The sequence below is a fragment of the Echinops telfairi genome, unplaced genomic scaffold (genome assembly GCF_000313985.2).
Source record: "Echinops telfairi isolate 266 unplaced genomic scaffold, ASM31398v2 ScPeMD7_5592;HRSCAF=6446, whole genome shotgun sequence".
Classification (NCBI taxonomy): Eukaryota; Metazoa; Chordata; class Mammalia; order Afrosoricida; family Tenrecidae; genus Echinops; species Echinops telfairi.
The window spans coordinates 37,781,927-37,803,561 of record NW_022109491.1 but is presented as its reverse complement, the minus strand read 5'-3'; the positions used below and the strand labels follow the sequence as shown (position 1 = coordinate 37,803,561).

Below are 21,635 nucleotides of genomic sequence, written 5' to 3'. Positions count from 1 at the left end.
TGTGTACCATACTTAGAGCTAAATGGTTTTTATATTGCTTTAATGCATTCTTACAACCATTGAACTTGCTGCTCATTTTACAGTGGGGGAAACTAAAACTAAAAATAAAAGTATAAATTAATTTGTCTATGAGGAAGCATATTAAGCATATAGGAAATGTTGAAACTCAGGTTAGGAAATTCCAGAGCCCAAGGACAGAGAGTGACTTCTTTGGTGGCCATCTGAATAAGAGAATAGTTTCCACATGGAAAATTTTTGTTGTTTTTAATGTTTACAATTGTTATTTGTCTTTGAAAGATCCATTGACCCAATTTATAACATCCTGAATATATCTACCACCCATTCAAAGGATATGTAAAAAACCATCAGAGGTGAGAAATACTCTCAACTTATAATACCGAGGAGGGGGAAAGATGAGATATTATTTAGATATACATATTTAAAACATTTTAAATCAAATAAGACTAACAGAAAAGTACACCAAAAATGTTATAATAAAACCTAATAAAGATAATTTCAAGTAAAAGAAAAAATTCTTCATAAGAAGATTTTTATTTGAGCTCATGGAGCTAAATAAACTAGAAATGAATGTGTTGCTCCTGAGGAATTTGGGCCCCCAAAGCTGCTGCAACTTGGCCTTGCTAGGAATCTGATATCTGTAGGCATCTGCCCAAAATAGTGACCTTTGACTTCACCACTAATTTTGGTAAATATGAGCAGAAAATTATTGAAGAGAGCTTGAAAAGTTTATTTTTGAAGAAGAGCATAAATCATGTCAATTCGTCAACTAAAAATGTATCTGGTTTCAAGTTTATCATCAAATGGGGGTAGGACAAGATGATCTCCAAGTTTACTTCGGACTATTTTAGCATTTTAAGAAATATTGGCCACAGAAGAAATCTATTAGACAACAATAGATTATATGGAGTTATAAAAATTTGCAAAGAAACTCAATGATGTGCTAATTTTAGAATATTGCTAGGCACTGTTTGTGAGTTTTTTAATAGAAATTATTTTATCTCCTTGATACAAATTATATGTTAAGTGACATAATTTCCTTTCAGTTTCAAAAAATATGTGGTATCTTCTATATCTAAACTGCCTTGGTTAAGAGAAAAACAGAACAAGCAAAAACTATTCAAGGACATTTAAAGTTAGCATGTGCATTGCTACAAAGTCAAGATAGATAGTACATTTTGCATGTGTTTACTTAAAAACGTCCACTACTTACAATTTCGGATGCAGTTTATTATATGTAGAAAATGAGCCTCCTGTTACATTCCAAAAGCCCAGGATACTTCGTCATTACCACAGGTCAATAAACCCTTGTTTTAAAGACAAACAAAGATGTAAAGCTGCACTGAAAGTATAAATAAATATATATATATATTTTTTTTCATTCAAGATTCAAATTTAACTAAGTATTAAAAAAGGATTCAGTTTTGAAGTTGGTGAAACCTTTTATGTATCAATAATGGTGTAGAATCCTATGGCTGTCATTTATTCTCTCATAGTTCTGGAAAATAGAAATCCAGAATCAATATGTCAGTAGAGTCATGCTCCCTGTTGACAATCTCGGGGGAAAAAATCCTTCCTTGTCCCTGTCAAGCTTCTAGCAGCTGCAAACAATCCTTCATAATTCTTGATTGGTACCTGTCTGTATCTTTACATGGCCTTTGATCCCATGTGCCTTGTGTCTATCTGTCTGTCTCTCTTTTCTCTTATAAAGAGGCCAAGTATTGTACTTAGACCATAAATCCCACTACTATCTGGTCAGTTCCTACTCATAGGCCCTATTTATTCTATTTAGGGCCAATCTAATTCAGTAGCTCCAGTGGACAGTGATCAGATGCTCAGCTACTAACTGAAAGGTCAGTGGTTCAAAGCCCGCAGCTGCTCCATGAGAGAAAGATTGGCATTTGCTCCCATAAAGCTCACAGCCTTGAAAAATCCCGTGAGGCAGTTCTACTCTGTTCTATAAGGTTGTTGTGAGGCAGAATCAGTGTGGTTGCAATAGGTTTGCTTCTTGGTTTCCTTTTTCTTCTTCCAAATAAGTTCACACTCAGAAGTACCATGTGCTGACCTTGAACATACCTTGGGACAGACACAATTCAATTCACTGCAGTTCACTCTCTGGCCACTAGAAAGTCATGCCCTTTCCGTATGCAAAACGCAATGAGAGACTGCCTATGGGAAACATTGAGATAATCAAAGCCTGTCCCAGAGAGGAAAGTTGATGTATCCATGGCTCTGTCCTAGGACTACCCTAAACGTTTTTCATGCAGATATCCTGGGCTTCCACAATTAGGAAAGTTCATGGCCATCGTGGAGCCGAACATTAAAGATTCACTACGCATTTCTCAGGAATGCACACATGCTCCTTTTCAGAGTTGTCAATTTTCACCATATTTATTCAAGCTGTATGCAGAGCAAACAATCTGAGGAGCTAATTCTATGAAGAAGAAAGAAGTATCCAGATTGGAGAAAGTCTTAGTAACAACCAGTAGATGACACAATCCCGCTTGCTAAAAATTAGGAGGAATTGAAGCTTTTTCTAATAAACATGAAGGACTGCAACCTGAAGTATGGATTACAATTCAGTGTACATCAACCTCTGGTGCTCACAACTTGACCTATAAGCAGCAGCATGTTAACCAGATAGAAGGTGGAGATGGTTAAGGATTGTGTTTCACTTGGATTCACACTCGGGCTCATGGAAGTATCCGCCAAGAAATGAAAAGACATATTGCATTGGGACAATCTGTTGCATGAAGCCTTTTTGAAGTGTTGAAGAGCAAGCGTGTCATTCAGAGGACTAAGGTATACTTGACTCACCTCATATACATGTGATAATTGGATAATGCATAAGGAAGATCAAGGAAAATCAATGCATTTGAATGATGGCACTGGAAAGGAATATTCAAAGTACCATGGATTGCCAGATAAAAATACAAATCTCTCTTGGAAAAATGCTCCTTAGAAGGGGGTGTGTTAGTCTGGGTACTTTAGAGAAACAAATCCACAGAAACTCATGTATAAGAGAGAGATTTATATAAAGGTTAAGTGTGCATCAAGAAAGCATTCCAAGCCAGCGCTGCCCAAACCCATAAGTCCAACATTAACCCATTGACCCATATGTCCGACACCATTCCACAAAGTCCTCCTCCATCTCATAAAACACACGCATAATGCCGACTGCAGGAGGAAAGCCGAGCCAATGAATGTGTAAACATCTCAGTACTGGCAGGGGTCTCCACACGGGTGCTCCAGCACCCAGGGCTGCATCTGGGTAGGTCCATGTGGCTTTTCCTTGGGGATGTCTTGCAGGAAGTCAGCCTTGCCAGCTGAAGCAGGAAACTGGCTAAGGCAGCTGCACCCTAGTCCGACCATCAGAAAGCAAGAGACCCAAGAACTAGAAAGGCGAGGCTCCCTGAGCCATTTATCCCTCTGCCCTTCAATTAACCCCACATGTGTTTATTGGCCAGGTTGGCACAATAAACTTTAACTATATCAGGGGGATCTGAAGACTTTGATTTATGTCTTTTGGATACCTCATCAAGAGAGACCAGTCACAAAAGAAGTGCATCATCATACTTAGTAAAGTAGAGGGTTGGGAAAAAAGAGGAAGTGCCTCAAGGAGATGGATTGACACAGTGGTTGCAACAATGGGCTCAGACATAATAATTAATGAGGATGGCACAGGTCTGAGACATGTTTCATCCTGTTCTTCATAAAGTTGCCGTCAGTTCGAATGAATGTGGAGGTGCCTACACACAGGCGCGCGTGTGTGCACAGAGAGGAAGAAGGGAGGAGGAGGGACACAAAAATGTTAAAAAACAACTTATCCATGAAAAAATAGGGAGTGGCAAAATTAATATTTGAACTAATCTGTCTGACTTCATGCCCCGTTCTCTACCACTTCCTTTACAGGCTCTATGGGACTGAAAGGACCCAAGAATCCAGATGACTTAAATGAAAGGTTGGGGCAGAGATTAGCTCCTCCTTGAACAGTATCGTTCCCCACTAGAGACAACAGATGCACATGTATGTGTGACAAGCCAACAATGTCCAGGGAAGATTGGAGCATTAAAAATTCAGTCTGCAAAGTGAACCTCGGCCTATGCTTCCTCTGACAAATTAAACAGTGTTATTGGGACATTTCAAGGGGATAGTAGGTAATTTATCTGTGCTTTAAGTATTTTTAAACTGTGTTGGGAGGAATCCTGGTCCTCTCCAGGAAGTTAAAGTAACATGCCCACAATCCCTTTCATCGATGTGTCTTCCAGGACCTTTGAAGATACTCATAATTTCCAACATGCCATCAGCCTGTTTTTCCAGTCTCAGTTCATAACTCACTTAATGTATGAAAATGTTGGTAGATTTCCCACTCGGCCCCTCACCATAACTACTGCCAAGTAGGCAAAGACTGTTGAAGTTAGCACCAAGTGTGGTTCCCTGTGATAGTAGGAACATAAGGAAAAAGTTGCCAGCACGAGGCTACCATTCTGATAGGGAGGAAGGAAGCATACCTCTCACAGTTTGAGAGCCAGCATCCAGATACAGGTGTCCTATAATCAGTGTTTTCTATTTTTCCCAAAGAATGTAAATTTCAGGGACGCTTGTAGGAATACTTATCTGATATTTATTTCTGATGCCTGTTACCATATACAAAGTTCAATTCTAAACAATAACAAATGGAATCAAAATCAAAATAAGAATTCTGAAATCAAAAATACAAACATTGAAAAATACATCGCAATTAGCAACGTTGGTGCCATTCTTCTTCTGAATCAAAATGCATTGTGAACTTATAAAGGAGGGCCACCTTCTTTTCTTTCTTTCCTAGGTGCAGCTGTGCTCTGAGTAGGTACAGGAGAACTTACTTAGGGGACCCAGACTAAATCCCATAAAGCTCGTCATTGTTCGCATTAGCATACCTTTGTACTAGGACCAATAGTGGCCTCCATTCCCATAATCTTGCCTCATTAAAAGTTAGCCCAGTGCCTTATTTTCCAAGCACATTATTAGTATTTCACTTGATTATGGACAATATAGACACTTCAGAAATTGGTCTCCAAGGACACAATGTTTCGATTGTTATTTCTCATTTCTCTTCATCTAGAGAAGTTTTAAATGAGCCACACTATAGTGCTTTATACTATATATTTCTTGCAGGAATAATATGTGCATTATGTACATATCTCTCTATATAATATATATAATATATATTTATTATTTCTTGATATTCGGCTTATATTTTATTTGCTCTATATCATAAATGGTTCTTCAATTTTGACCAAGAAAGAATGAGTTATTTCTAATAACTGCCCACTTTATTCTGTGTTGTCAATACCAGTTCTTTGCTATCCAGGCAAACAACATTAGGTAATTTGACTTCCTTGGGATATACTTGGCCCCAAGTTGGCTGGTGCAAACAGTTAAGCACTCAACCACGGGCCCAATGTTGGAACTTTGGAAGCACCCAGACATGTCTTGGAAGACAGGCTTAGCAATTTGCTTCTTAAGAGTCACAGCCTTCGAAACCTCATACAGTAGCTCTACTGTGTTGCCATCAGTTCCCCTCAAATCAATATTCAGAGAGATCAGTAGGTGTTTCCAACGTAAGTCTTTAAAAAGTCTTTCCAAAGCAATGAGTGCATACAGACACATGGCTTAATTATTTCAGTGCTTTTGAAACTACCTCAGAAATTCCCTGTAGATTCTTAACATGACCAAGAGTATGAGATTCATTTACTCATATTCACCTATTGAATCAAATGTTCAAACTTACTTGATAAGCATCACTTCCCTCACAAGTACTGGTCAAATAATAAGACTCCATTTACTTTAATATTTACAAAATCAAGGAGCAATGATTCTACCTAAAACCTGCAAATACATAACACATTTTGTAACATTTCAGTGATTTTGTCCCCTGTCTGTGAATATTATCTAACACGTATAAAGTATTTCTTATACATATCTCCCATTATCTCTAGATAGAACAATTTGGGAGTGATGACGAAAATGAAATAAAATATTATTCTAACATTAAAAAGAAATTAGGTGTCAATGTATAAGAAAATAAATGAAATTTTCATTTGAAACAAAGCCTCTATAGCACTTTGGAATTGTTTCTGATATAAAAGGAAAATGAGAGTGAATTCTTTAGTTATCAGTAAAAACTAGACAAAATTAGAAAACACGAGCGACAGTAACAAATCTTATGTAGAAATCATATATCTATAATTAATTTTAACTGTCTGTTGGCTCAATTAAATATCAGTTTGTTCACTTAGTATAAGCTAGGATGAGTTGGGTGGTTGACAGATGATAAAAGAAAATTAAGTAAAATCAGAAGCCACTGAAAGCCGAATGGAGAGTGTAGCAGGGGACTTCTCGTACAGATGGTTGATGAGAGCTTCTTGTGAATACTCAGGGTTCAGGTAGAGAATATCAAATAGGGAACAGTGCACCAGGACTTTTGGGACTCAAACTCTGGTACATTTTTAAAAGATACAAATAACAGTCTTTAATGCAAACTTATTAGATTCCAATTCAAGCAAACTCATCAATTTTATTTCTTCCATTAAATAAACAGCCTTTTGTTGACCACTCTCCTGCTTATTGCTAGAGTTAGAGTTTGTTTTCTGTGGAAAGACACTTTACCACCTCTTGGCAAGCAATATATAACCACTCTCAATCTCTTTCACCATTTATGAAATGATTACAATCACTTGAGAATTGAGGGAGATATAAAATTAATTAGAAGCTGTCATAGAAATTATTATTGTCATTCTATATGAATAATAAAAAATAAAATATATTGACAACGATTTAGAAGAAATAACTCTTAGATAACAGTAACATGATATGAAAGTATCTCCAAAGCTTAAGACATACTTGCTTTCATATGAAGCTTATTACCAACATCTTTCTCCATATCTGTGCACTCAGTGGACAGACAGGGCTAGACTTCTTCAGTTAAATAATGTTAAGAACAGGTCAGCAAAGGAGCCTGTTGGCTTGGCTGACTGGAAGGGAGTGCTCACTCCAGACAAGGAAGCCCCAGGGAAGCGGATAGGTTAAGAGAGGGTACAAAAGAAGCAGAGAGGGACAAGTTTGGGCCTAGCTAAGGGAAGGAGAAGGGCATAGTGGTTTCGGTCCAGAATTTCTCATACATCCCCGGCGATGTAAAGGGGGCATCATCCCCTTGATGTAGTCTCGGGAACTATAATAAACACAATAGGTAGCGTTCCTTCCCACATTGAAACGTTTTCCGCAATAAAGGTCAATAACACGTAACCACATTGGAGTTCCTTCTCCTTGTAGTCTCTGCACAGACTGGTGTGTATTTGAGATGATTTTTCAATTATAGACATTAACGTCTTGGTCATAAACAAATATATTCAGGTTTAATACAGTTACATTTTTAAAGCCAGACATGCCTTCCAAATCCCCGAGAGTGAAGTCAGCAATGGGTAAGAAATGGTATCAAATGCTCCAAGCTATCGAAACCGGAAACTTGAAAGAGAACACAGGATCAGAAGGAGAGATTGCGGTTCTACTTCCCAAGGCTCCCAGAAACACCATCAGTTTACTTCTCATCATACAGCTGGTCCGCCATTGTAGTTACAGTCAGCACAATTCCCTCATGCACGTGTGTGCGTGCACACACACACACAAGTTGCACAATACCAATCCTGCCCCATCACTTTTTTCCTTTTAATCAATTTTATCCTCATTACCATCAGCACACATACTAGAGTGTGGAGAGAAGGTAAATTCTGTGGCTGACCTCTCTCTCTCCCTAGATGTCTTGTTAATAAAGTTTCATCATTTTGTCCCTGACCCTTCATAAGGGGAAGGAAGATACCGTTTTCTGGTCTACTGGGCAGAGAAACGGAATGGATCTTACATTTACACAGTCTCAGGAAACACATGGATGTGTCACATGGTTCTTCCCTTGGAAATCCCCAGGTGAGTAAGTGTGTATAAATAAAAGTATATTTAATCTGCACATGCAAAAATAAATATAGGATATTAAGTTGGCTTTCTTTCAAAATAGACAGACTCAGCCTTGTCCTCCCAGGTGATGCCAGACAAAAGTGTTGTCCGTAAGCATGACTTCACCCTCCAGAAAGTCCACTTTTGTGACAATCATTTCCATGTTATGCAATGATTAGGCTTTGGTCAGTGCCTACTACCAAGGTCACTGGTCCTGACATGGTCTCATAATTACGTCACTAGATTGGTCTTCAATGAAAAGATTCATCTAAGGGACTTCAAATATGTCCCCTAGGATATGCTTATTCATGCCCATTTCCCTACAATGTTTGCTTGTTTGTTTGTGTATATATCTCAATATAGCAAGACCTTATGAGGCCTCACTAGCATTGGTTATCTTTTTCAGAGATGTTTATTTCCCCCCTTGTGATGATAGCAGGATTCTAATTATGCTGTGTGGAAACATCTCAGACCTCTTCTGAGTCCAGATGGCTTGGAGAAGAGATATGCATTCGATCTGCCTTGAACACCTTTCAAACATTACCACTGTTACTGCTCTAAGGAGAGCATGTAAGCTAAATCAGTTTGGTTAAAATTAATATCGCTGTATTTTTGTTAGAAAGACTTCTACAAAGCACTCTCTTTTATACTGAGGTTGCTGAAGGGTTGGGGTGTACACATGGCAGTGCTGGAAAGTATTTTGACTGTGGATGGTGTCTGTTCATGAATGTAGCCAACACCAAAGGAAACCACGATGAGAATAGGAGATATAATCCTGAAGGCACTCATTCAGCCAGATCTGAAGCCAAAAGGCCTCTGATCTTTTCAGGTTTAATCTGGTGCACCCTTTTTTTTTTTTTCTTTTAACCTCATTCTGCATTATGTTTTTAGCCAGTCTGTGTTAGATGCTTCTGTCACCTTCCAACAACGATGTTCTCTTTGGAAATCCTCTCCTTTTGTGCCTATACATCCACTTCCATGGAAGATTTTACTCTTCGTTTCTCACTTTACCATTTAAAGATATGCTTGGAAACCAGGTGATAATAATGGCAATGTCCCATGAATTATTGCATTCATCCTAGCGGGACATTTGGTCTCCGAGACATGGAGAAAGTTGGATCATAATGAAAGCAAATGGAGCATCCTTTCCAATGGGAATAACCTTTGGGACAGCGTCATTCCTTTTCACTCCCAGCACAGAGAAGAGTTTCGTTTTCTGTCATAGGTCCACCAAAACCACAGCAGAACAAGGCTATGGGATCAAAGATGAACAGAGAAGAATCTCACAGGAAAACGAATATGCTATGGGTTGGATATTTCTAAATCACCACTTGAGTGTTTATTAAGTGTTACAGCTCAGTTTGATGATAATAGTTGAAGAATTTCCATGTGGTAAAAGAGAGAGTAAGAGAGCCAAGAACCAACTGGAAGCCACACAGATGTTCTTGGCTGTTCAATGGGTGTGTTAAGAGCAGACAGACCTAAAAGCACTATTGGAACTCTGGCTCAGTTTCTGAACATTAGCATCGAGGGGTGTGCTTTCCCTGAAGAGGGGTGTTATCAAGGCACCAAAGGAAGAGGGACTTGTAGAGAATTGAAGAAGTAGAGGGGGAGTCCTTCTTCCCTACAGCTCTTTCTCATCAATGTTCAGGAGACGGACGGGCCATCCCTTCAAAATGCTTCTATTGCTTGACTCTTGGCCAGTTTCCCAGAGCAGATGGGAAATGTTTGCTGTGACTAGGAAATATTTTGCATGTGAGAATATAGATGCTACAATCCTGAACTCAGCCAAGAAGACTTAATAAACAGTGAAATTTTACATCTTAAGGGAGGAGCAACACATTTTTTTTCCAAAAGTGTTGGTTAAAATAAACACCAAATTCCCAAGGAGAGACTCAAAACTCTGATGATGTGCAATACTGATGATTTTATTACTGTGGAAAAATGTACTCAGGCAGTCAGCCCACTTCATCTTTTGGTTAAGTTCTCCCTCTCTTATTGTCCATGGCCCATGACCACTGATCCCTTACTAGCCAAGGTTGGTTCTACTATGGAGCTAACCAGTTGTACTAACAAAATAAGCCTCATTGAGCAAATGGTAAATAAAATATATTGGCAAACTTTTTTATTTCAAAGGAAATCAAGTTATCATTGACTACAAACTTATGATACATAAGGAAATACACTTGAATTATCCCTTATAACCAGCTGTCTAACCTTCAATCAGTAACTATTTCTCTGAGCTTCAGTTTCCTGTTGTATGAGAGGAGGGAGTGGGCCTAGATTAGCATTTCCCAGAATGTGTGTTGTAGAAATAAATTCTGTGGGAGCTTAATGAATTAGCCAAGCAACGGCAACATTTTACTTATCAGATAGGCAAAAAAAGACATTCACAACAGAATAAACTTGCATGTGAAAGTGCAAATATGTGAAAAGCCTTTCACTCATCTCATCAATAAATATGTATAAGATTTTTTGTGCCAAGTATTGGCTCTGCTAAGAGTTAAGAATTCATTGATAAAGAAGACAAGCAATCTACATCGAAAGAGTTCATATAATTGTGGGGTAACTGTGATTAAATAAACTATGACAATTAAGTAATCTGTATAATATAGCAGAGAGAGACCCTTACAAAGTATGGGGATACAAGACAAATTCCTACTGCCATCAAGTTTATTCTAACTCATAGCAACCCTATATAGAGTTTCAGAGGCTTTAAACATTCAGGGGGAACAGATTGCCTCATCTTTGACCCAAGGAGCTGCTGGTGGGTTGGAACCACTGGCCTTGCAGGTAGCTTCTCTGACAGAAGCACCAGGGTGCCTTAAGAAACATAAGATACGCTGCAGCCAATGAAGCCAACTGTCCTCCTCCTGGTAGGGGCCGGTGTGCAATGGCTGCAAACAGCAAGCCTCCTCGGTAGTGTATGCAGCCTATTGGTATGTATAGGCTGCCCTAAGGGACCTTGGAGACAACCTTTTGCTGCTTTTTGATGCCTCTGGCCTGGCTAATTTCTGCTCTCCCTAAACTAGGCTCCAAACTGGAATGCGAGATGCTTTTGGGAAACCTCAAGGCACGGTGGCTAGAGTCCACATTGGCCAGGTTATCATGTCTATCCGCACCAAGCTTCAAAACAAGGAGCATGTGATTGAGGCCTTATGCAGGGCCAAGTTCAAGTTCCCTGGGCACCAGAAGATCCACTTCTCCAAGAAGTGGGGCCACACCAAGTTTAATGCAGATGAGTTTGAGGATATGGTGGCTGAGAAGCACCTCATCCGGGCTGTGGAGTCAAATACATCCCTCACCATAGCCCCTTGGACAAGTGGTGGGCCCTGCATTCATGAAGGCCTTGGTAGCCCTGCACTGACTCACTTGTATCCTCCAAATAAAAATTGAATTTCCTGATTTAAAAAAAAAAAAAAGAAACATAAGATACAACTTTGGGGAGGAAGTTATATTTAAATCCAGACACACTGGATATGTAGGATTAATCCAAGCAAAGAATGAGTAAATGATTGTCCAGGTAGAAAGGATAATCATCTGGGGCTTAAAACAGAAAATGATGAGTTTGAGGAGCTTACACTTGAAATTCAACATGAATGGAGATGAGATTGAAGATGGAAGACCATGATGTCGTGTAGAAACCATGCTTGATGGCTTGTACTTCTTCATGTAAAGAACAGGGAGAGATTTGTGAGTGGCCGAGCAAAATGCCCACATCTGTGTTTTGTAGGGTGGTCTTGGAAGCAGCGAAAACATTCTACTGCAAAGAAGTAAGTGGAAACACAACCCGTGCCATTTAGAAGATCCTTGTCTTCTACTGACAATGATCGCAATGGAAACGATGGTAATGAAGATGAAGAAAATGAAATAAACATGACAGTTATTGAAGAGGAGAGTTGCATTCAGGTTTGTACCCGATTAGATGGTGATTGAAGGAAGAATCGTTGCTCATTTCCATATATTTAGCTAGAGGAATAAAATCTATTCAGAGAAGGAAATACAAGACACAAAGGAAGAGAAAAACAGAAAATAAAAGAAAGTAAAGCTGCGTTCTATTCTGGATATGTTCATCTTCTTTTATTCAAAGCAGTTGCATATACAAGTCTGGAGCACGAGAGAATAAACAGAATGTTTAATACAAATTTCATGTCCTCAGTTTATGGATGGAGTGGCCGAGCTCATCCAAAGAGTGTGTGTGACCTGAAATGAGAAGAACTCTAAGGCTGACACCAGCACTTAGGGAGTAAGGAGGTCTATTTGTCTGAGCAAAGAAGAAGGGAGGAGTGGTCAGAAAAGTAAATGTATTAGTTCAAAGTTATAATGATATTTAAATAAGCTAGATATTATTTGTTGAAAGTTGCTCATTATTTCCATGCAACTGTTAGGTCACTTTAAAAAATAGCTAACTTTAACTTTGGATAATTTTATCCATTTTTAGGTTTTTTTCTGAGGTACAGAAGCTATCAAGACCACTGCTGCTGTGTCACTTCTGGATCATAGCAACCACATAGGACAGAGTAGAACTGCTCCGTAGAAGGTCCCAGGTTGACCGAAGCAGCTAGGTCATCGGTCTCTCCCAGAGCAGCTAGTCAGTCCACACTGCCAACCTTCCTGCTCGCATTCCAGTGATGAATCCACGGTGCCACCCGATAATGGTAAAAAAAATTATTAAGAATTTAAAACACTACTGTGATTCTACTTCTCAAATACAGTTACAAAGACCCTGAGTACTATTCCATCTTGTGACCTGTGGAGCTGATAGATATCGTCAAAATTGTTTGGGTGAATCGTGACCTACAGCCACCATACGTGTAGACTGCATTTTTACCATACCCCTGGTCCTTGCCCACTTCATGTACAAACAACAGCCTAGAAGCTGAATTAACAACTAGGTAAAGAAGATAAAAGTTAATCCAAAGAACAAATAAACACATTCAAAAATGAAAAGCAAAGAACAAAACAGAGAAACGCAGATTGTTTGCCCTTAACTTTTGAACATACTCAGTTTCACTGGGGTCATAACATTGAGTTTCCAAATTGTAAAACCCATGGTACACATACTCGTCTGATTCTCTAACTAAGCTACACACAGTCTTCTGGAGTTGATTTCATCAGTGGCTAGTGAAGCATGACTCTATTTTGTTTTGTTTTTTATATGTTTTGCTTCTTAAAACAACATTTTGATGAGCTAAGCATAACGTAATCAGAAACATATGTATTAAATTGACTTTAAAATACAGACAGTTTTAAAAAATAAGAAAAGTACTTGAGGCAAAAGCACACCAAAGGGTTTAAAAGCAAATATGTTAGAAAACCTTAACAAGAGGAGTCCAAATATGACCTTCCTCTTATCTCTCTTCTGGTCGGCAAAGCCTTTGTTATCTTCTCCCAGAAAAAGGAAGTCAAGGAACAGATGAGCACTGTGAGATTGCTGGGCCTTTCAACCCATTTTGCTAAAAGCAGACAACAAACAGGCTTTCAGTAAAGAGCCCAAGCAACACCCCAACATCTGGAGTGCCGATGCTAACCCCACACATCTCTCGACTTAGCGAAGAACTTCCTAATTCAACACTCCTTCAGTAGCAATTCCATGCTTGTATAATTTGTTACAGCAAAGTCATCGTGTAAATATAATAAATTCATTACTCCTTTCTGTTCCCGACCTCCTAGTCTTCCAGGCACAGAAATCTTAAGGACCATCTCTGCTATATTTATCCTCTGAATCTATATCCCATCAGTCATCAAATTCAGCGAAATTGCCTTTGAAATCCACACCCTCTCCATCCTGACTGTGAGAACACTCTTCAGCTCACACCTGGGTTACAAAAGCAGTCCCCAAGGCTGACCTGCTGACCTTGGCGTTCCTTCCATCCCGAGGCACCATACACATGAGGGCCAGCTCAATCTTTACCTGATGCTTTAATCATATCACCCTTATCTTTCTCTTTCTACTTTTACTACGATATCAAATTTAAACTCTTCTGTCTGTTTCGCAAGTTTATCTATAACACAAATATACTCTATTCCTCCAAGTATGTTTCCTATTATTGCTAATACCCACTCCCCAAAGCTTGGCATTGCCTTTAAATTTATATTTCGATTTTTATCTCCAAAACTTTCTCTTACAACTCATTCCCTTTATTTTATCTTAGGGGGAAAAAAGCCACTTTTATTGCACAGTGCCTGTATCATGCAGGGTAGACAACCTTACTGAAGTAAGGGAGACCTAATAAATAAAAAGGGGGGAAATAAAAGAAGCATAATAGAGGAAACAGCTCATGCAAATGCCTCGGATGACTTTTGGGCAGGGTGTCAGGAGGGGAACAACACTGTGTGCTTAAAAACGAATCAGACTATCACAGCTGATGTGCATCTTGGAGGGAAGAAATGGATGCGTGATGTAGTTAAGGAGTTGGTTTAATTCTCAGTCAGGGGTCGGGAAAATGGAGCTATATGCAGCTCTTTTGATATGTACATATGGCTCTGAAGCAGAATTGAAAATGAAAGTAAAACCCTCCTAGTTTCATTTAAGAGATATTATTTAGGCAATAGCAATTTCATTTGTTGGTAGAAGTACATTTTGGCGCTCAAAAACCTTTTAAATTGTTCTGAGGGATAGGACTGGCTCTTCCATCTCAAAAGTTTGCTGACACGGCTAAACCACTCATTTTCTAAAAGCGAAATGAATAGCAGAGGACCAAGAATGGCAACAGCCCAAAGGTCATTTCAGGAGAATGGAAGCAAGAGAACGGTGGTCTGGACTTGGCAATGGAACTGAAGACAGAGAAGTTCAGAAAACACTCAGGATAGAGAAGCGACAGTCTATACATAGGGATCTGAGGTAAGACAAGAAAGATGAATCCTATGTTTTAGACTTGATGAACTGAGTAAACCCAAACCAAACTCACTACCAGCAAGTCAATTCTGACTCACAGCTATCCTATAGAGCAGTGGTTCTCACCTTCCTATAGCCACGACCCTTGAACACAGTTCCTCATGTTGTGGTGACCCCCTCCCCCCCCAACCATAAAATTATTTTCATTGCTACTTCATAACTGTAATTTTGCTACTGTTATGAATCGGGCAACCCCTTTGAAAGGGGTCATGACCCAAAGGTTGAGAACCGTTGCTATATAGGCTTGTGAAGTTCTAAATCTTTATGGAGGTAATTAGCTTGAACTTTCTCACGAGGAGCAGCTGGTAGGTTTGAACCGCCAGCATTGTGGTTACCTCACCAGCAAGCACCCCCAGAAATCCTTTGAGTACACTTCCTGAAAGAGATAGGCTTTGATGAAAGGAGATTAGGCACATTGAATTAAGATTTTAGTCACATTTAGCTTTAGACCATGGTGGATATAGATTTGGACCACTCCTACCCTTTTGGAATAATAAGACTTTATGAGGAAGCCATATTTAAAGGTGTTGGCAAACTATTTTCAGGGTCAAAACCCAGTAAAGAGGGAAAATCTAGAATGATGAGCCTGACACTTAGTGTTCTCTAAGAATTTGATTATGTTGAAGAAGAACAAAGGCTGAGAAGCGGAGCAGAAATTTTCAAGATCTGTATTACTGAGGGGGACAATTGGAGTATATTGAACATTGCTGAAAGGGGGAGGACTTGAAGCATGTGCTGACAAAAGTCCAGGATTGTAGCCTTCAGTGTGGACTACAATTCGGTGGAAAGGAAACCAGAATCTTCACAACCAATAGAAACATCACCGTGCATGAAGTAAAGAATGACAGTTTCAAATAAATCATTTTGCTTGGATCCACAAGCAATGCTCTTGGAAGCAGCAGTGAAAGAATCAAACAACACACCACATTGGGTGAATCTGCCGCACCTATATTAAAAAGCAAGTTGGGCCGAGATGCATCTGACCCAAGACAATGTTTTCAGTCACCTCATATGCCTGTGAGATTTACCTAATGCAGTGTATTGTTTGATTTCTTCAACTGCTGCTTCCAAAAGGAAGACCAAAGGATAATCGATGCATTTGAATTATGGTACTGATGAAGACTATTCAAAGGACCATCGATTGCCAAAAGAACAAATATCTGTCTTGGAAGATGTACAATGGTTACAGAAAGGGCTCAAACATGAGAAGAATTGGGAGGATGGAATAGGATTCGTTGGATGAGTAGGATTGGATAGTGGCTTGTTTTGTTGTTCACAGAGTGACTGTGTTGAAACCAACTCAACAGCACCTAACAACAACAACTACAACAACAACAACAACACATCAAGGAAAATATATTTCATAAGCATCTGATATTTGGGTAAAAAATACTCAAAGGAAGAAAGCTGAAATTGAAATAGTTCAGCATTCACATAGAGTGAATCTATATTCAAATATGCTCTGTAGAAAAATGAAAAGCAGTTGCTGCCTTAAAATACCTCTAGAATACCTCAAACAAAATATCTAGTATTCAACAAAAAATATTCATGCATGTCAAATTTGACGGGCTTCAAAAAGTTCATGGAAAAAGAAAGTAAAAGATAATGGAATTTGAAGATAATGGATAATGACTAAATAATGAAGATAAAAGATAGTAGATAACAAAGACCTTTCATATAACATGACCAATAAACAAAATAAAATATATAATAGAACCATACGAATATTATAAAACATTGACTATAAAGATACAACTATAAGAGCACTGGTAATATGCACAATAATTTTTTATAATAAGAGGTAGAAATGGAACACAATTTTATTTAAGAAGTCAATTAAAATAATAGAATTGAGAAATACAATAACATATAAAGGACCTTCAAAAAGTTCATTGAATAATTCCATTTTCACTCATTTTCATTATATCTATAAATTATTCGAAGTTCCTTATATATTCATAGTCTATGAATAAGTTTGGTAACAGATTGGAAACAGCTGAAGAGAGAAATAATGATCAGAGGTGAATAATAGATAAAAGGAGCACAAATACTGACACTTGGAATAAATTAATAAAAAGCTCTTGAAATAATGTAAAAATTAATGGAGACGCTCATAGGTTTTAAAATGCAAATAACTGGAATCCAAAAAGCAAAAAGTGACAGTGTGACAGAAGCCATACTTGAGAATTTAATAGCTAGAAATTTTCAAATGACAAAAGAGATTATTCTATAAATTCAAGAGGAACAAAACACTATCAAATAAATGCAAAGATATATAAAAAGTATAATGCATCATGATCTACAATTGAAAATCTGTTCAACATTTAAAAATTCTATGACTTACTACATTGATAGAATAAAGGAGAAAATAATATGACATTGCCATATTCATAGAAATAGCATTTGATAAAAATAACATTCGTCCACGATGAATAATCAATAAGCAAGGTCAATAGGGGTTTTCTTGGCAGATATTCCCTGAATCGCAATACTTATCAGTGATAGGATAATATCCATACCTGGACAAAGAATACCACCTAATATGACTATTATTCTAATTTGTACACCAGCCACTAATTCCAAAGATGAAGATATTTACCAACTTTGCTGTCTGAAATTGATCTAAAATACATTCAAGATGCATTTATAATTACTGGCGATTGGAATGTGAAAGGTGGGACAACGAAGAACCAGTTCCTTCTACCATCACGTCGATTCTGACTTACAGTCACCATATAAAACAAAATAGAACTGCTCCTTCGAGGTTCTGAGACTCCAAACTTTACAGGGACGGATCACCCCATCTCTCCTTCAAGGCCAGATTTTATAACTACTATAGAGAAGACACTTCAATAATCACATGCAATATTTGAAATACTCAGTTGTCTATGCCATGAAAATTGACCAACTGAGTAAGAGAGCTCTGTTCATGTGCTTATTCCAATGAAAGGTTATATATACAGCAGAATGTGGAAATTATTGAACAAAATTGTTAAGATCGCATACAAGTAAAAGGTCACCCAGTGCCATTCAAAAATGGTTGCAGCAGTGCCTAACAGGGAACTGTCAGAAATTCAAGGTAATTTCAGAAGAGGACAAGAAATCCAGGATATAATTGCAGAGAACCGTTGGGTCTTGACCCAAGCATGGATTACCAAAGCCAGATTTTACTGACTATGCAAGGCATTTGATTGTGTGGCCTGTCACAAAATTTGACTATGAGAATGGGAATCTCATAAGACTTCAATTTGTTCACATGTAACTGTCAGGTAGCAAGATAGGGGTTGTTCCTCTCCATGCGAAGGGGCCCCCTACAGGAAGTTGGAAGCCCAGAAAGGTTAAAGGGCATGCAAATTCAGAATCCTGAGCCAGTACAACTGGGTGGGCCCAAACCCGGCCAGAAGGGCTCAATTCAGCCAATGGAGTCAACCAGTTCCCTCGACCTTGCCTCCCAGTCTAAAGGCCCTACAAGGCCAGAGCCAGGAGACCAGGGCCCTCTCTTTAGAGCTCCTCCTCCACTTTCTGCCTGGCCATGCTATGGTCTGTCCCTCCCTCCCTGGTCCCTCTCAGGCCACCACATGTGAGTGTGTAGTTCCACAAGACTGCCTGTGTTCATGACTGTAAAAGCTGAAACGTCATCTGTCCTGTATAACAACCAACTTAGATCACAAACCAGGCTTCGACGTGAATTCTTTCTCATGTGAAGCCAAGGACCGAGGTATTTCTCACCAGAGGAATCTAACAGAACCTTTACAGGGACCAAGATGAAGTCATTCAAGCAGAACAAGGGGAAATGGCACAGTTCAAAATCAGAAAAGGTATGATTGTATCTTTTTACCATATTTGTTCAATCTGTATGTTTATCAGAAATCTGAAAAGCTGGACAATATGAAGAATAATACAGCATCCACCTTGGAAGAAAATTAATTTAACCACCTGTGATCTGTAGATGACTCAACCTTGTAAAATACAAATGAAGAGGACTCAAAGCACTTATTGATAAAGATCAAAGGCCACAGCCTTCAATACGGATTACAACTCAACATAAAAGAAAACAATAACCCTCACAGTAAAACTAAAAAGTAACACCAAGATAAATGGAGAAAGATGGAAGTTGTCAAGAATTATAGCTTACTTGGATCAAAAATCAACACCCATGGAAGTAGCAGTGGGGACAATCAAATGAGAACCATATAGCATTGGACAAATCTGCTGAAAAATATGTTTTTAAAGGGTTACAAATCCAAGGTCACACTTTGAAGATAATGCCATGACATGTACAATGACCTCTAACAATTCAGAAGGCTGGACATCAATAAGGAGGACCAAAGTATTGGTGAAGAATATTTAACAGACTGTTGGTAGGCTTTCAGAGGAATGAACAAATCTGACTATAAATAAATACAGCCAGAATGCTCCTTAGAAGTGAGGATGGTGAGGCTTTGAATATATTTCCAGGAAAGACCAGTCATGCTTCGTAAAATAGACAGTAGATGAAAAAGAGGAAGTCCTTTAATAAGATGGATTTACATAATGGTAGCAATAGGCTCAAGCATGGGAATGATTGTGCGGATGGCACAGGACTGAGCAGTGTTTTGTTCTGTTGTGTATATATATATATATGTGTGTGTGTGTGTGACATATATATATGTGTCAGAACTCCCATGATGGCACCTTCAGCAACAACAATCTTCACGGCAGCCTACAGCCCAACCATAAGACTAAACAAGCAGACCAAATAATATGAAAGTAAAACATTGACTAACAATATGAATAGCAAGCCTGATTTCATTCTGCATAGAACATTGCATCTAAAAACTTTATAAATCCATTTAAAATATATTTACATATCATTTCAAAATGAAGCAACCATTGGTTACAGATTATATATGTACATGTAAATAGATTTACATGTACATAATCTAACCACAGTGAAATTAAGCTTAAAATTGTATTAGAAAAACCACTACAAAACCATTATCTACTTTGAAACCAAGAAATACATTTCTAAGTGCTCATGGGTCACAGAAGGAACAACATAAATTTTAAAATATTAGGGGTTTAATGAAAATTCAAATACTACTTATCAAAATTTATGAGTTGCAACTTAATATTGCTTTGAAGAAAATCCATACTTTCAAATGTATAGGATAATGGTTGAAAGTCTATAATTTAAATGCCTATCTCAAGACATTAGGAAAAGTGAATCCAAAGAAAATACAAGGAAGGAAATAATTAGAATGAAGTCAGAAATTATTTTTTTAATGGAACTATGATGCTAAAGTGTGGCTCTTTAAACGGTAAGAATGTAAACTTGGCAAGAGAGATTCAAAAATGAATAAAAGGAGAAGGAGAAGCCACAAATAACTAATATCAGCATTGAAAAAGGGGACATCACATTAATAAAATAATAAGAGGACATAATAAGAGACATGCCAATAAACTTTAAACCTTTGATGAAATGCTACTTTTCAAGAAATACACAATGAACCAAAACAAAACAAAAGATACACTGCTATCTTGTGGATTAAGACTCAAGAAAATCTCATGTGTTACAAACCGAAACCCTTCCCTTGGGTTTTCTCGGTGGTAATATGAATGGACACATCCCCTGGCCTTTTCTTCTGCAGGATCACTAAGCAGGTTTCAACCACCAACTTCAAGTTAGCAGTCAAATACAAATGGCTTGTGCCATCGAAGAACTCTTACCTAAGACCAACACAAGTAAAAATAGAATGTCTGCTTTTAAATTAGTTATAAGACATTGGCCAAGATGTATTCCTAGTCTCCTGATCACCCAGAGTCAAAGGATTTTCTGTCAGGATTTCATGTAGGAGTTCTGATTTCCCTGTCAGAAATAACCGTATGGCCAACATAAGGAGAATTTAGATCTACATTCTCAAAAGAAGTATTTTCATTATTCATAGACATTTGAGAATATTGTCTTTAAAATTATTGAAATATTTGAATGCTAGATTCATTAGCAAATGTCAATACCAGATTCCTAGAACATTTTGTGGAACTACTTCCATTTCTTAGAATGTGAAAATGACTTATGTATATGAAGAATTGAGTTTTCTCCATGAATACTAGTAATTACAATATCACCCACAATAATATCACCTGATAGATCAAATTATGATTATTTTCTAGAAATATAATAGCTGATAAATAACATGCAAATTCTATCAAAAACTCACACTCAAACCCACTGCTATAGAATCAATTCTAACTCATAAAGGCCCTATAGGATGGCGTAGAACTGCTCCTGTGGGTTCCCAAGACTGTAACTTTTTATGGGAGTAGAAAGTGTCTCCCCCCCCACCCCCAGTGGAGTGGCTGATAGTTTCAAACTGCTGACCTGTAGTTAGCCATCAAACACATAACCCAGTATGCCCCTAGGGTTCCTCCTATTACATGCTAAAGCTCCTAGAAGTCTAGTTAATTTTAAACCCTATTTAGGTCCCTAGAGAAGCCCTGATGCTGTAATGGTTTTAAGTTGGGCTGTGATCCAGATGGTTGGCAGTTCGAAACAACAAGAAGTTCCACTGGAGAAAGGTTGGGCTTTCTACTCCCCTATAGTTAAGTCTTGGAAAACCGCAAAGGATCACTATGAGGCAGCAATGACTCCATGGTAGAGAGTTTGGTTTGGGGATTTATGTCCCTAGATATTTAGCACACAGAAGTCCCCTTAACTATTTGTTCAATGGATAATATATGTTCATGAGCA

The 21,635-nt window shown here is 38.2% G+C and overlaps 1 non-coding gene across 1 annotated transcript; it reads left to right on the top strand.

Moving 5' to 3' along the window:
* The first annotated feature begins 10,850 nt into the window (after positions 1 to 10,850).
* On the top strand, positions 10,851 to 10,984 carry LOC115871366. Its single transcript, XR_004047244.1, has one exon. It is a non-coding gene; the product is annotated as a small nucleolar RNA SNORA70 (small nucleolar RNA).
* The last annotated feature ends 10,651 nt before the right edge of the window (positions 10,985 to 21,635 follow it).